The sequence below is a fragment of the Heterocephalus glaber genome, unplaced genomic scaffold (assembly GCF_053883595.1).
Source record: "Heterocephalus glaber isolate CG9 unplaced genomic scaffold, H.glaber_assembly_v1.0 deba00001572, whole genome shotgun sequence".
Classification (NCBI taxonomy): Eukaryota; Metazoa; Chordata; class Mammalia; order Rodentia; family Bathyergidae; genus Heterocephalus; species Heterocephalus glaber.
In genome coordinates this window covers 25,447,505-25,460,731 of record NW_028258357.1, presented here as the reverse complement: position 1 = coordinate 25,460,731, position 13,227 = coordinate 25,447,505, and the positions used below count along the sequence as shown (strand labels likewise).

The 13,227-nt window shown below is 41.6% G+C and overlaps 1 long non-coding RNA gene across 2 annotated transcripts; it reads right to left on the bottom strand.

The window, feature by feature from the left end:
- Window positions 1-1,188: 1,188 nt before the first annotated feature.
- Window positions 1,189-8,881, bottom strand: LOC147823632 (uncharacterized). 2 transcript variants are annotated; one of them, XR_015443628.1, is made up of 4 exons: window positions 8,128-8,881; window positions 6,512-6,589; window positions 1,995-2,073; window positions 1,189-1,379 (listed from the first exon to the last, which is right to left on the bottom strand). It is a non-coding gene; the product is annotated as an uncharacterized LOC147823632 (long non-coding RNA). The 2 variants fall into 2 exon arrangements; XR_015443627.1 differs by lacking the exon at window positions 8,128-8,881 and having other exon boundaries at window positions 6,512-6,803.
- Window positions 8,882-13,227: the final 4,346 nt, after the last annotated feature.

Genomic DNA, 13,227 nt, shown 5'->3' with positions numbered 1-13,227 from the left:
GTTAAATGGATTCACGTCTCTTTGTCATTCATCCTTGCTTGCCCCCAGGTCAAGAAGAACAAAGTACCAGGTCTAGGTCCCAGTAGAAGGCTTGACTTGGCCAGTGGGGTGTGTCAGCTACACTATGTCACAAATTTGATCGTTTAAATGAAATGGACCAATTCCCTGCGAGATACAATCTACAAAATATATAGGAGAAAGAAAACGTCAGAAACTAGAAACAACCAAATGATATCAATAAGTGAGCGGATGAACAAACATTAGTACATTCATACAATGGAATATCATGAAGCAATGAAAAAAGCAATAACAACATCAAAAGAGGGGCTGGTATGTAGTGTAGTGGTAGCCTGCCTGCCTAGTATGTCCAAGGTCTTGGGTTCAATCTCCAGGACTGAATATCAGCAACAAAACAAAAGGAAATATACATGCAAAGAAGCCAGGTGTGGTGGCACATGCTGTTAACTTCAGGTACCTAGAAGGATGTGGCAAGAAGACCACATGTTCGAGACCATCTTGGGTAACTTGGTGAGATCAGATCTCAAAATAAAATTGAAAAGGGTTAAGAATGAAGTTCAGTGCTTCCTGTATTCAACTTCCAGTAAGGGGGTGGTGAGATGCATGGAGAAGGCTTCCGTACATATTCCTAATTGAAAGTATTTGGCATAAAAATCTTCCCTTCTGTATTACTCCAACTGAATGACATCTGGAAAAGGCAAAATTAGAGGCACTTGGGCTAGGGAGTGAGCTTAGAGCTCAGTGGTAGAGCACTGCCTACCATGCTGGAGGACCTGTGTTCAATTCCTTGAAGTGCGAGGACACATATATAGATGTAGATGTAGATATAGATATAGGCATACACTAGAAAGCATCAGGTGTCACCAGGTTATTAGGTTATTAGGTTTGGGGGCAAATGGGAGGGGAGGTGTAAATATATGAAGAACAGGGAAGTTTCAGCTTAAAGAAATTATTCCATACAATACTATTAGGATGGATATATAACATTATGTATTTGTCAAAATTCATAGAATTACACAACACAGAGTGAACCTTAATGTAAACTATAGTCTTTACTTAATAAAACATATAAAAGTGTTGGTTCCTTAACTGTATCAAATGTACCACACTAATGCAAGATGTTAATATTAAGGGAAACTGTGGAAAAGAAAATCTATGGGAACCCTGTACTATTGACTCAAATTTATGTAAAACTAAATTCTAAAAACCAGTCTATTAATTTAACAAAAATAGCTATCACTTTTAGATACCTTCTAAACCTACCTGCAGTAGGTAGATTTTCCTGAGGACACGGGAAGGGAACACTACATATTCCCTTTCATTCACGGATTTTAGTTTTGTTGTTTTTGTTTTCTCCTCTCCTGGAATGACAGGTAAGCTTCGTTAGTTTTCTGCAGTCATTATTGGCAACCACTATCTCTTCCTGTTCCCAGACTGAACATAGTCTTGGCTAATTACTACCATAATCTTTAATTAGTTGATGTTTGGCACAATGAATGATCACTATTTCCTAAGCCTGAACTGTTTCCAGCACATTCCATAGTAGAGTTATAACTGTCTCAAGTGTCTGCTTGGATCTTGATCATTTTTTAGGGCAAATGATCAATATTTGTTCTTATAGAAGTACTATTTTGTCCCTAACCTACTTCTTTAAAGATGAAATGTTTATGGATATTTTCCTTCTTGCACATTTCTTCACACTGGAAACTCTCAGAACTCTTGAAAATATGGATGCTTCCCCAGTTTTATGCTCTAGAGCACAGGTTAGCCAACTATGCTTGTAAAGGGCTTGATAATAAGTACTTCTGGTTTTGCCAACTTCTATCACAAATGACTCACTGTGTCTTTCTATTGTGAAAGCCATCCACAGGAGTTTACACAAAGGAGTCAAATTGAGCCTCAATAGCCCTAAACAGTAAGCTGCTCTACACGGGCTGCCTCTTAACTTCTTTCTCTCCCTGTCTCACTTTACCTACCAGTGTTTTGTGGGTCACTTCCTAAGTAAACTGCCCGGGGATCTGGTATCTCAGGGTCAGTAACCCAAACTTAAGGTAACTGCAATAGAAAAATGAAACCTGCATTAACATGGTGAATATATTTGAAACTAAGATTGTTGGTGAAAGAAATTGTGAACACAAAATGAGAAGACAGATGTAAGAGTACTGAGAAAAGATAAAGCACTCCACAAATATAAGGTGAGAACGTTTATATTATGGTTGTCATTAGAGTCTGAACCAGAAAATTGCTGTATAAAATACTGCCAATTCAAAGCTACTCTTAATTAGGAAGGCAGTCATATGAACAATATAAAACAGATGATTGAAAAATAACAGCATCAAAGTACTATATAAAATTTAAGCTTCATGTTTCATATCTTTTTATGGATTTTTTCTGTAAAATAAAGTTTGTAGAATAACAATGTCTCCATATAAGTTAGCCGGATCAAAAAAGGTAACATTTGCACTAGTGTTTTTGACCTATTTTGAAAGTGAGAAAAACATTATAGAAAGAGCTGACTTTTCTTTTAAACATAACCTATCCTAATTTCCTTCCTGTTTTCCCAAACACAATGAAACTCATTAAATTGGTGTCTATTCATGTTCACGGTGTTATGATTTTCACCCCACATCCATGGCCCTATAAGCAATATACACTGTAAGTTTTGTGATTTTAAAATTTACATAAATATGGTCATGCTGTTCAAATCATTCTGTAACTTGCTGTGATCACACAATATTACCACTGAGACCCATCCATGCTGATATATGTTAATTGAGTATACAGACGTCTTTGGAGAGATCCTCCCTCTTCTATAGGATAAGTTATTTTGTGTGTCCTTTCATAAAATACATCAGGGATTCTCAAGTGGAGCAATTTTGGCCAGGGCAGTGTCTGGAGCCATTTGGGGGATGTGACACTGCCATCTAATGGGTATAGGCCAGCGAAGCTTCTAAGCTTCCCACAGTGCACAGGACTGCTCCCACATTGAAGAAGCGTCTGGTCCAAAATGTTAACAGTGCCAAGAAAAATCCGTGGTATAAATAGAAACCATCTATTCTACATTCCTGAAGGACTTCTGAAAATGGGGAAGTAACCCAAATAGACCATTCAAGCTGAGACAGTACACATTCTGCCTGATGGATCATCAGAACTGTGTCTTCCATGCACTAGAGAATGTTTGCTTCTTACACATGGATTTTCAACTGTTTTATGGATAACCATTATTGCTTATTTGGGGGGGTTGTGTTTATGGGCATGTGTACTGTGTATTATGCGAGGAGATAATACCCACAAATTGGATCCTTTGTATTCTTCATATTGATAGGAAAATATAATGAGAATTAAACTAGATTTAAGGTAGCAAAGAGTAACCATATTTTAGGATCTCATACATGGTGTTAAAAGATAATTTTTAAATGATAAAATCATGATTCTCCTATACAAAAATAAACATTTGTTAAAGATTTTACTCTGCTCATTAATTTGAAAAATGTTAAGGTATTAACCAGTTTAAAAGAGAATCCAAAGAATAGACACAAGGGCCAGGGATTTAGCTCAGTGGTTTTGCTGGCTGCTGCACAAGCGCAAGGACTCAAGTTCGATCCCTGGTACCAAAAAAAAAAAAAACAATGAATAGACACAAACACAGTGGACTCTTGATTTACAAACTCAATCGGTTTCCAAGGACTGGTTGTAACTCAAGTTGGTTGTAAGTCAATACAGCTGAGATCTGAATATTTACCTGGGTGCACACTATAGATAACAAAAGGCAGACTTAGGTCCATTAACCTAATTAACCCAAGTTGTTCGTATGTCAGGCCAGTCGTACCTTGAGGGTCCAATGTATAGGGGAAAAACAGTGAAATGAATGTGCAAATTGAGGCAAGATTGGCTTTTCCATCATAGGAGAGAGAGACTGAGCTTCTCTCCTCTGTCAGACAGGAAATAATTTGGTGTTTATAAACAATAAATGCTTTGCATTTCTATCTATTATAAATCATTTACAAAGTTGTAAAACAGCTCCCAAAGAACAAGATAACCCAATAGGGAGTACGACTTCTTTTCCTGTAAAGGCATAAATTTAAGAATGTATAGCCCAAACTTCAGAATATATACAACCTACTATTGTGATTATCTTGTGTAAGCTGTGAAGCAAATACAGGATTTCCACTACCCCCAAGAGAATGGATGTTTCTTTTGTCAGTCATCATGGGAAGAACACATTCCAGGGCAGTAAAACAATGCCAGGCCCAGGTTGAGACAGTTTGGAGAACTTCGTTCTCTAAGGTGGGAAAAATTGGACCTCAGTCCCACAGTAGGGAGGTACGCAGAGTCGCCTGTCTCTTGCCTCCCTGATCTGCCTCCCTACCATAGGATGGATGTGGGAATGAGGCAGGGTTTCATAGTTTCAGTTTGGATGTGTCAGTTCTAAACCTATCTAATTCTCCTGGCTGTTGTAAATTATTCTGTTTTAAGTTTCTTTTCCTTGATTTTCAAGATAAAGTGGATGATTTTAGCACATTTTAGATATGAGGAATTTGGAGAAGGAATGACCTTGCTTGGAGACCATAATAGGATGAATCTTCAGTGGTCATCAGGGGAAGACAGTGATATCCAGCAGCATTACTGCCCAGAAGAAAGATGAAAAGGCAGGGGTCAAAAGTGACTGGGCCTGAATATTCATTAAGCACTAACCTGGGGACATCAGAAACAGGGAAATAATTTGAGGAAGGACAGTTTTCTGCAGTTTTGCTGATTTGAGCTTACACCATGGAAACTGGGCTCGAATCTGAAGTATACCTTTTGCTGTCAAAGATTGTTAAAGTCTGAGACTCGTGTTACTGGTTGTGGGGACATTTTATAAACCAGAAAGATTGAAAATGCAATGATAAAGGTGATACGATAAACGGGTGCTTTGCTTCAGTTGTAAAATTCAGTTCCTCATTTGGTCTAGAAATGGTGAACAAACATATTGAATAGGTAACAAGACAATCAATAGCAAGAAAAAAATCAAGATCATGATGATCCAGTCTTCCAGAGGATTTAATCACCTGCCATTGGAATTACTATGCTTAAGACACCTTCTGCAGAATTCTTTGCATAAGCCTATTAGAGACAGTTCATGACATGTGCTTCTCATTTTGTGCAACCTATTCAGATATAGGTTTGGCTTTATACTCATAAGTCCAAGACCACAGAAATTCACTCTCTTATTTGATTTAGTAAGAATTAGTATACTAAGCCTAAATTTTACACTTAGCCTAAATGTCAAGGACAACTGTAGGTACATGATTAGCCCTCAGATGGAATTTGCATCAGAAAGCCAGCATGCCTGATAGAAAGGTCTGGAACCTTGGTCTTAAATTGCACCCTGGCACCTACTAATTGAAAAATCTTGAATAATTTGAATCTCAATGGGTTTTTATTTAATCTTATTAAAATGAAGGGTTTAACCAGATGATTCTTTTTTTTTTTTTTTTTTTTGTACTGGACCTTGTGCTTGCAAGGCAGGCAGTGGAACCACTGAGCTAAATCCCTGGTCCCTAACCAGATGATTCTTAATGGTTCACTTAGCTAAAGTTTGATTTTATAAAGCAGTTGTCCAGAATTCTTCCAGTTTTGTATGTAGCAGAGGAACAGACATAACATATGGAAAGATAAGAGCCAAGAACTCTGACTTTTTCTCCACAAAGTTACTGACTAAACATCAAAGTGTTTGTATCTGATTTTTTAAATGACTTCAAATTTTGTCTTTTGTTCTCTTTACATCCATAGCTTTTTCACATAAACTAGTTAAATTAAGTCAAATAATAATAAGGAAATAATTGACATCTATTAAAACTATTAAAAATCAGGAAAATACATATGTTGGAAAAGCTATAGAAAAACTGCAGCACACACCCATGCTGATGTTACTGGCAAAACAGTTTAAGGAGACATTTTGAATATACTTATCAAGTATCATAAACTTGTTTGACTTAGTAATCCCCCTATTCCAAATTTATATTTAGGATTGCTCTATTTCTCCAATTCTAAGTTTCAACTTTAGAATTTAATATCAATTCAATAATGTTTAAAAAGGAAAAACCAAATATACTAAAATATTACTTGATACACAATAAAAGAATATGTATACCTTGGAATAAAAGAAGTATGAAAATTTTAAAGGAGAAAAATCCATATACAAAAATATACTCAAAGCAGACTTAGCTTTTGTTTCTTTGCTTTTTTTTTCTTTTTGGTACTGGTGATCGAACTCTGGTCCTTGTGCTTGCATAGCAGGTGGCAAAACCACTGAGCTAAATCCCTTGCCCAAATTAACCTGGGAAGTTGGATTGGTTTGGTTTGGTTTGGTTTTGGTACCAGGGATTGAACTTGGGTCCTTGTGCTTGCACAGCAGGTGGCGAAACCACTGAGCTAAATCCCTGGCCCTCTTTGCTTTGTTTTTTGAGATAGGATCTTGTGATGTAATCTAAAATGGCCTTATACTTACTGTGTCGCTCAGACTGGCGCTGCACTCTCTAAAATCCTCCTGTCTCAGCCTCTTGATTCTAGGATTATAGGCACCCCTCTGTGTGGCATAGAGCAGAGTTATTTATAATTTCAAAAAATAGCACTGGCATCTAGTAATAAGAAAATGATTAACTAAAATATGCAATATACAAATACAGTGGATGTAACACAGCTCTTAAAAATTCTACAAAAAAGTGAAAAAGGAGGCATGGTTCCAAATTATTGTTACAAAATCTGTAAAATGTATGAGTGCATAAAATATAGTTTTATCAACTTAGCAATATGTTCATATGGATAAAAATATTAAAAGATTTCAAACAAATGAGAAATTATGTCACTGAGATACTGGAATTGCATATACATGTGTATTTTTAAATGTCTTTCACATAGATAAAATGTTTCAATCGCAAGTAAAAGTTCTTAGAAACACTCATGTTTGTATTATACATATTTAAAGTGTACAACATGATGTTTTCACATATAGTCCACCAAAAATAATGTATACATACTTCAGAAAAAAACATAAATATTTTAATACTCAATTTATTGAGACATTGTGAGATTAAAGTAAGTTACCTTTGGCCTCTACCATTACAAGAGGTGCTCAAAGTGATGTCTGTGTGCTTCCAGGCATTTATTAGTATGGCAAACTGCTGGTTTTTAATGTTTGTAGTGCTTTTAAAACATTTAAAATAGTCGTTTTGGACTTACATCCTAATTTCAATGTTATCTTCACCATCAGGACTTCTACCATGCACCGCTACTTCAAAAATTTTTATTAATCTTTCAGATATTTGTAGTGCATCTAGGAGTTGATTTTATCAGAGGGAGGGAGTTTCTTATCTCTTCTATAATTAATTGAGGATTTCATACATGACTTGATAATTATTGGTTTCCCCTTAAAAATATTACACACTATTACACACACAAGCACAGTGAGAGCCTTGTGAGTTTTCTACCCTGGGACACTCAACCAAAGCCTTATATAATTTTTCCTTTTTAATTTTTTTATTCTTTCCGAGAACCTTTGACATTTTTTACCATTGATTTTTTTTTTTGGTACCAAGAATTGAACTCAGGACCTTGCGCTTGCCAGGCAGGTGCAGCACTGTTGCGCTAACCCCTGGCCCCTACCTTCGAAATTTAAAACATTGGTTGCTTATACCCTGGTCCTGGATAGATCTGTCAGTTTTACTTTGGCTAGGGCTAGGTGTTTTCAAACCGACCATTTAATGTTTTCCCTCAACTTTAAAAAAACTTCCGTTTGTTCTGGAATCTTTTAAACATGCCAATAACCCATACACTGGATGTCTACTCTGTGGCTCTACCTGCTTTTTCTAAGCCTGCTAGGACATAGTCTTGGGGAAAACCTCCCTTCCTCTGAGTCTGAACCATCCCAGTACAGCTAGCCCCTCATGTCTGCGGAAAGCTGCCCCACCTGGAGAGCGGTTCGCCATGGCCGCCAGCCACTTCCCTCCCTTCCAACCTACAGCCAAACCAAATGAACGAACAGAAACGTGAGGAGGCAAAGCCCTCAAATCTTGTTCAGTACAAAGGGGTCTGGAGGACTGGGCCTCAATCACATTTTTTACATACATCAGTTTTAGAAACCTCTCACAAGACTGAGACTCCACCGCCGCAGTCAGGCACCGCAGCCGCTCCGGAAGGTACTGCTAACGGTCGGCAAGTGCGCGCCAGTTGGGAAGTTCCCGGATGTTCTTACGACACCTGTGACGCCCGCATGTTCTTACGACGCACGCCCATTGCTGTGCAGGTACATAAGAGTGCGCATGTGCAGGAAGTAGTACTGAAGGAGGCGCAAAATATGCCTTGACATCAACACGTAGAGTCCTACAAGTTCAACTAGACTGTAAGAGAACTTCAATAGTGGGGATTTTTTATGGCATTTAATCTGCCTGATCCAAGACCCCACACACTGCAATTTGCTATCATGTCATTTTACATTTTTCTTTATTAAGTTTTATTAGTACATTATTGCAGTACATAATGATTGAATTCCTCTTGGGGAGTTGGTAAATTTACATAATACATCTTAATTCTTTTTCCATTCATTTCCCTTCATCCTTTTTCTCCTCCATTCATCTCTTGGTCCCCTTCCCTTTTGCAAAAATCTATCTCTCTGATTTTTATTTTATTTTCCTCTTTATTTATATTTTGGGTTTCTTATATAAGAGAAACTATGTCATATTTAAGCTTGTGTGTCTGATTTATTTCACTTAACATTATGGTCTCAAGGTGCATCTATTTTCCTACAAATTTCCTACCAAGTTTGCTTCAAGAATCCTTATATATGACATAGTATTAATACCCCACTTGTGTAAACACCATATTTTCTATATCCATTCATGCCTTGATGGACATAAAGGCTGCTTAGAAGATTTCTCTCTTATGAATTGTGCTGCCATAATCAGTTTTTCAGTTTGTCTTTAATGACATTCACATTTTGCGGTTGTTTTGTAGTATTTGGGATCCAACCCAGAGCTTCATCCATGCTAGGCCAGTGCTCTATCACTGAGCTAAATCCCCAGGTCTGGCATTGAATTTTTTTAAGAAGACAGCATAGTTGCCTTGTATAATGTGTCCATCTATTCTGTGTTATCTCCTGATATCTCAAAATCGGGTTATGACTTGGAGGTAGAAGTTCATACGTGATAAGGTTTGCATCCCTGTGGCTGTGTTGTCTCAGAAGGCATGTCATAGGACTTGGTGTTGACTAATCATTGGGTTGAGGTGGTGTCTTCCAGCTTTCTCCACTATAAAGATACCTTTTTCCTCATTGCAGTTAAGGGCCTTTTATTTTTTTGGTTCCTGTTCCCCATGGAATCTCCATAGGGTCTTTTATTACAGCATGTCAAATATCAATCTCTTTACCTTTACACCTGCCTTGCTCTTATGAAATTCCCTCTACCAGTTGGCAGTCTTACTACGAACCCAGAACCTCCACCTAGATACCTCAAGGGTCTTTAATTTCTCCTTGTCCATATGTAGCCAAGAGGTCCTAAAGATACTCAGAAACATCTCCCAAATCAGACACCTCTTCTACTTTAATAATTCAACAGTCTAAGGGACTGTATTGGGTGAGGATTTACGCAACATATTCTCTAAGGAAGAGGATGGGATGTATACATTTATGCCCAGGGACAGTTGGAACCCTGTAAAAGACACTTTTGTCATGCATAGTTGTAGGAACATCCCAGCTTCTTTTGGGAAAACACCTCCACCTTCAACCCAAGATGTTCAATCTATACTTTCAGGAGTGGATTTTTTTGGATTTAACCAAATAAGAACAGTCATTTCCATGATTATACAGGTTGGTTATGAATAAATCATTTACAAAAGGCCAATCAGAACAAATGTGAAGAATGTTATTTGAAATGATGGAAATGCATATCTTCTCATCTGGGGAAATCATCTGAGAGCTGCTATGGCCCAAGGGAAGCCTAGGATAAGAGAAGGTATGCCTAAGAACCAAGAAGTGGAGCCAGGTCTGAGGAAGGAGAACAACACAGTGAATGCTGGAAGTTTTTTAATCCTTCCTGAAGTCAGATGTCAGAATTGAACAAACAAACCAGCTTTTTGTTACTTAAGGCTTTCAAATTTATTTCTTACTTTTAGCCGGAAATATGGTTAAATGATATGGGTCCCAAATTCAGCCATAACAGATGAATGAATGTATTACGGGTGACATTATTTTCAAAATCACTTTAAAATTTATTCCAGTTGAAAAGGATGCACATGCTGCTGTTGGGATGGGAGAGCCCAATGCCTGTTGTGCCTATGAGGAAGAAAAGGAGCAAGCTAAAGTGGGCTGACTAAGGCTGAAGAACCTCTGCTAGGACACTTGCTATGGCTGAAGAGAAAGGCTGAGGCAACAAATGGACACGGGTATGAATGGCCAAAGACTTTTGCCATGGGGACGACCAGGCCCTGAGCAGACAGCAAGCAATATTGTCAGTGTCTTGAGATCAGCAAAGCAGCAGAGGTCTTGGGGCAGAACTGCAGCTTGCAGACTAAGACAGCCCTACACACAAGTGAGGTCACAATGGACCGCCCTTGCTAGCTGGGGAAGAAATCCCACGAGGACACGACATGACTGGGTGCTGTGTGGTGGCTGAGCATCAGGGGAGTCAGGCCCTCCCAGAGACCAATTGAGCCTTTCTAGAGCTCGTGGAAGGATCAGGACCCCACGGGTCTTGCCAGGTCAGGAGCTCTAGTGTGGCTCAGGTGGGCCCACATCCTCAGGCTGAGGTGGGCACAGGTGCAGCCGGGAAGCTGCTGGGGCCTTGTGGAGAGCGTCAGACACAGGCAGAGCCACTCCTGCACCCACACACTGTACTGTTTTTGACCACACACCTGGGGCAGGAGCCTAGACCCATCCAGGACTCACCGGGGGCTGTCCCACCGTGTCTCCAGAACCTCCCCAAGAGCCAAGATTGGACCTGCCCCTGAGAGGTGTCACTCACATGCCATGCAGGTGTCAAGGGCAGGACCTCCAGGGGAGTGACTTGGTCACCAAGACACGATACCGGACACACACAAGTTAACCGAGGAGAGGTTTATCTCGGCTCGCACTTGGTAGAGGTTTCAGTCCCTAGTCAGCAGCTCGAAGGCAGTGTGGCATGGCAAAGGGGCCTGGCAGACAGAAAGCAGAGTCCAGGGAGCAGAGGCAGTGAGATGAAGGCTTCCAGGCCCTGAACCAGGCGATTTCTCTCAGCACAGATCCCACCTCCTGACAACCCAGGTGTACCACGCCCATGAGGCAATCACCTCCCAGAGGCGGCTTGTGAGTGCGAGGCTCTGTGGACAGGTAGCTCTAAACTGTCCCCAAGGGAGAGGGATGGGAGGGCCACCTTGGGGGTAGGAGGAGGGGCACGCATCCCTGCAGGTCAGCTTCCCAAGCTGGAGCTCTCTCCTCCTGGGACCAGAGCAGGCGAGGCATGCAGTGACACCGAGCGGCCACCAGAGGGCAGCAGAGCCCGGCTCTGAGATCACGCTCTGAGGTTGCCAGGGGCCCCAGCTCTGCCAGGATTGTATGAGGATGCCTAGCATAAAGAGAATATGTTCGTATATTCGTGCTTATTTCTACCACCTTATTCTGTCTTCCTCTCTGTCTTGCTTCCTCTAAGTAGGCTGGAAGCTTTTCGTTATTTCTTCAGAAGTAATTCACCTCACTGTTTCTTTTTCAGAGAGAGAGAGAGAGAGAGAAAGTGTTTAGGTCTTGCTCAGTGTCCGAGATCTGAGATTGCTGGGAAGCACCACCACACCTGACTTTTCCTTTTCTCTTGAAGTTAGGAGTGATGTATCTGGTCTCTGGTTTTTCCACAGTGACCTTAGATATCACAGCCTGAACTTTTGCATGTTAAATTTAGGTCTTTAAATTTCTTGATTAACTTTTGTTTGGAAGAGGTTTAGCTTCCAGGAAAACTGAGAGAATGCTGGCCTGGCACAGCTCAGAGTGAGGGCGGGGACCTAGGCTCCCTAGAGGGCGGAGCATCTCCAACAAGCACTCCTTACTCCTCTGCATAGGAGGACCCTGCCCTTTCCAGGTTATCTGATAGTTTCTTCCTGGGGCCACAGTGATGCCCCGCCAGGATCATCGCCCTGAGGGCTCCGCTGGAATCATTGCCCTGAGGGCTCCGCTGGGCTCCTGAGCTGAGCTCCGCAGTGGCACAGGGGGGTCTCAAGTGAGCTGTTCGCCTCCCTGGCGCTCTGCCTTCCTGTGGCCCGGGGCCTTCCGTGTCCTGCAACAGGCGCTTCCTTCCTTGTCCCGAAGGCCTCTCAGGGACCCCGGTGGCTGCGCTGAGCTGACAGGGAGAGTGAATTCCGGGCCGCGCTGGTCCCGGCTTCCTCCCTTCCTGTTCGCCCGCACTCTGAGCCACTCTCCTGGCTTCCACACGGTCCTCTGCGTGGCAGTGTCCCCGCTGTCCTGGTCCGGGAGGAGGCCTGTAGGGGGGCCGCCTCTGCTGGGCTTCTGTGCCCCAGAAGCTCCTCGCTCCCCTGGGTGCCGAAGGGCAGAGCACGCAGAGAGCCCACCTGGTGACCTTGGCCACTGAGGTGCTGGGTCCCAGGCTGTGGGGATGGTTCCAGCCCGGCCTGGCCGGGCCCCAGGAAGCACCGCGTCCCCCATGCAGAGGAGCCCCTTTCTGCCTCGAGGCCACGCGAGTGTGGACACCGGCAAGCCCGGAGCTGGGGCTAGTTTAGTGCATGGTGATAGGTATGGGTCTAGTTTGAATCTTTGGCAGGTGGAAATCCAGTTGTTCCAGCACCAATTATTAAATAGGCTAACTTTCAGGGATGAGGATTTTAGTGAAACTCAAAGAAGCTCAGATCACATGACAGCACCCACCACACCACATGACCTAGGAGTCGAGGTCAGAGTCCCCATGACAAGGAGGCACTAGGGATCATGGAACATCTTAGAAAAGAGCCTACAGTCCCAAGAGCTGACGGAGGAAAAGAGGCAGATTGTAGATGTCCAGAGGAAATTGCCAGCACCCTCTTACCACTTAGCTTGGCCACCCAGATCTAGTGCTCCACCACCCTGGCCTTGCCTCCAGCCCTCGTGCTGGGACCCCCAAAGCAGGAGGTGATCGTGCAGTTGGCCACATGATTAAAATATGTGATAGTGGCCCGAATGGTGGGCACCAGATGTTCTTTGCCCTTTTTGTTTCTCTG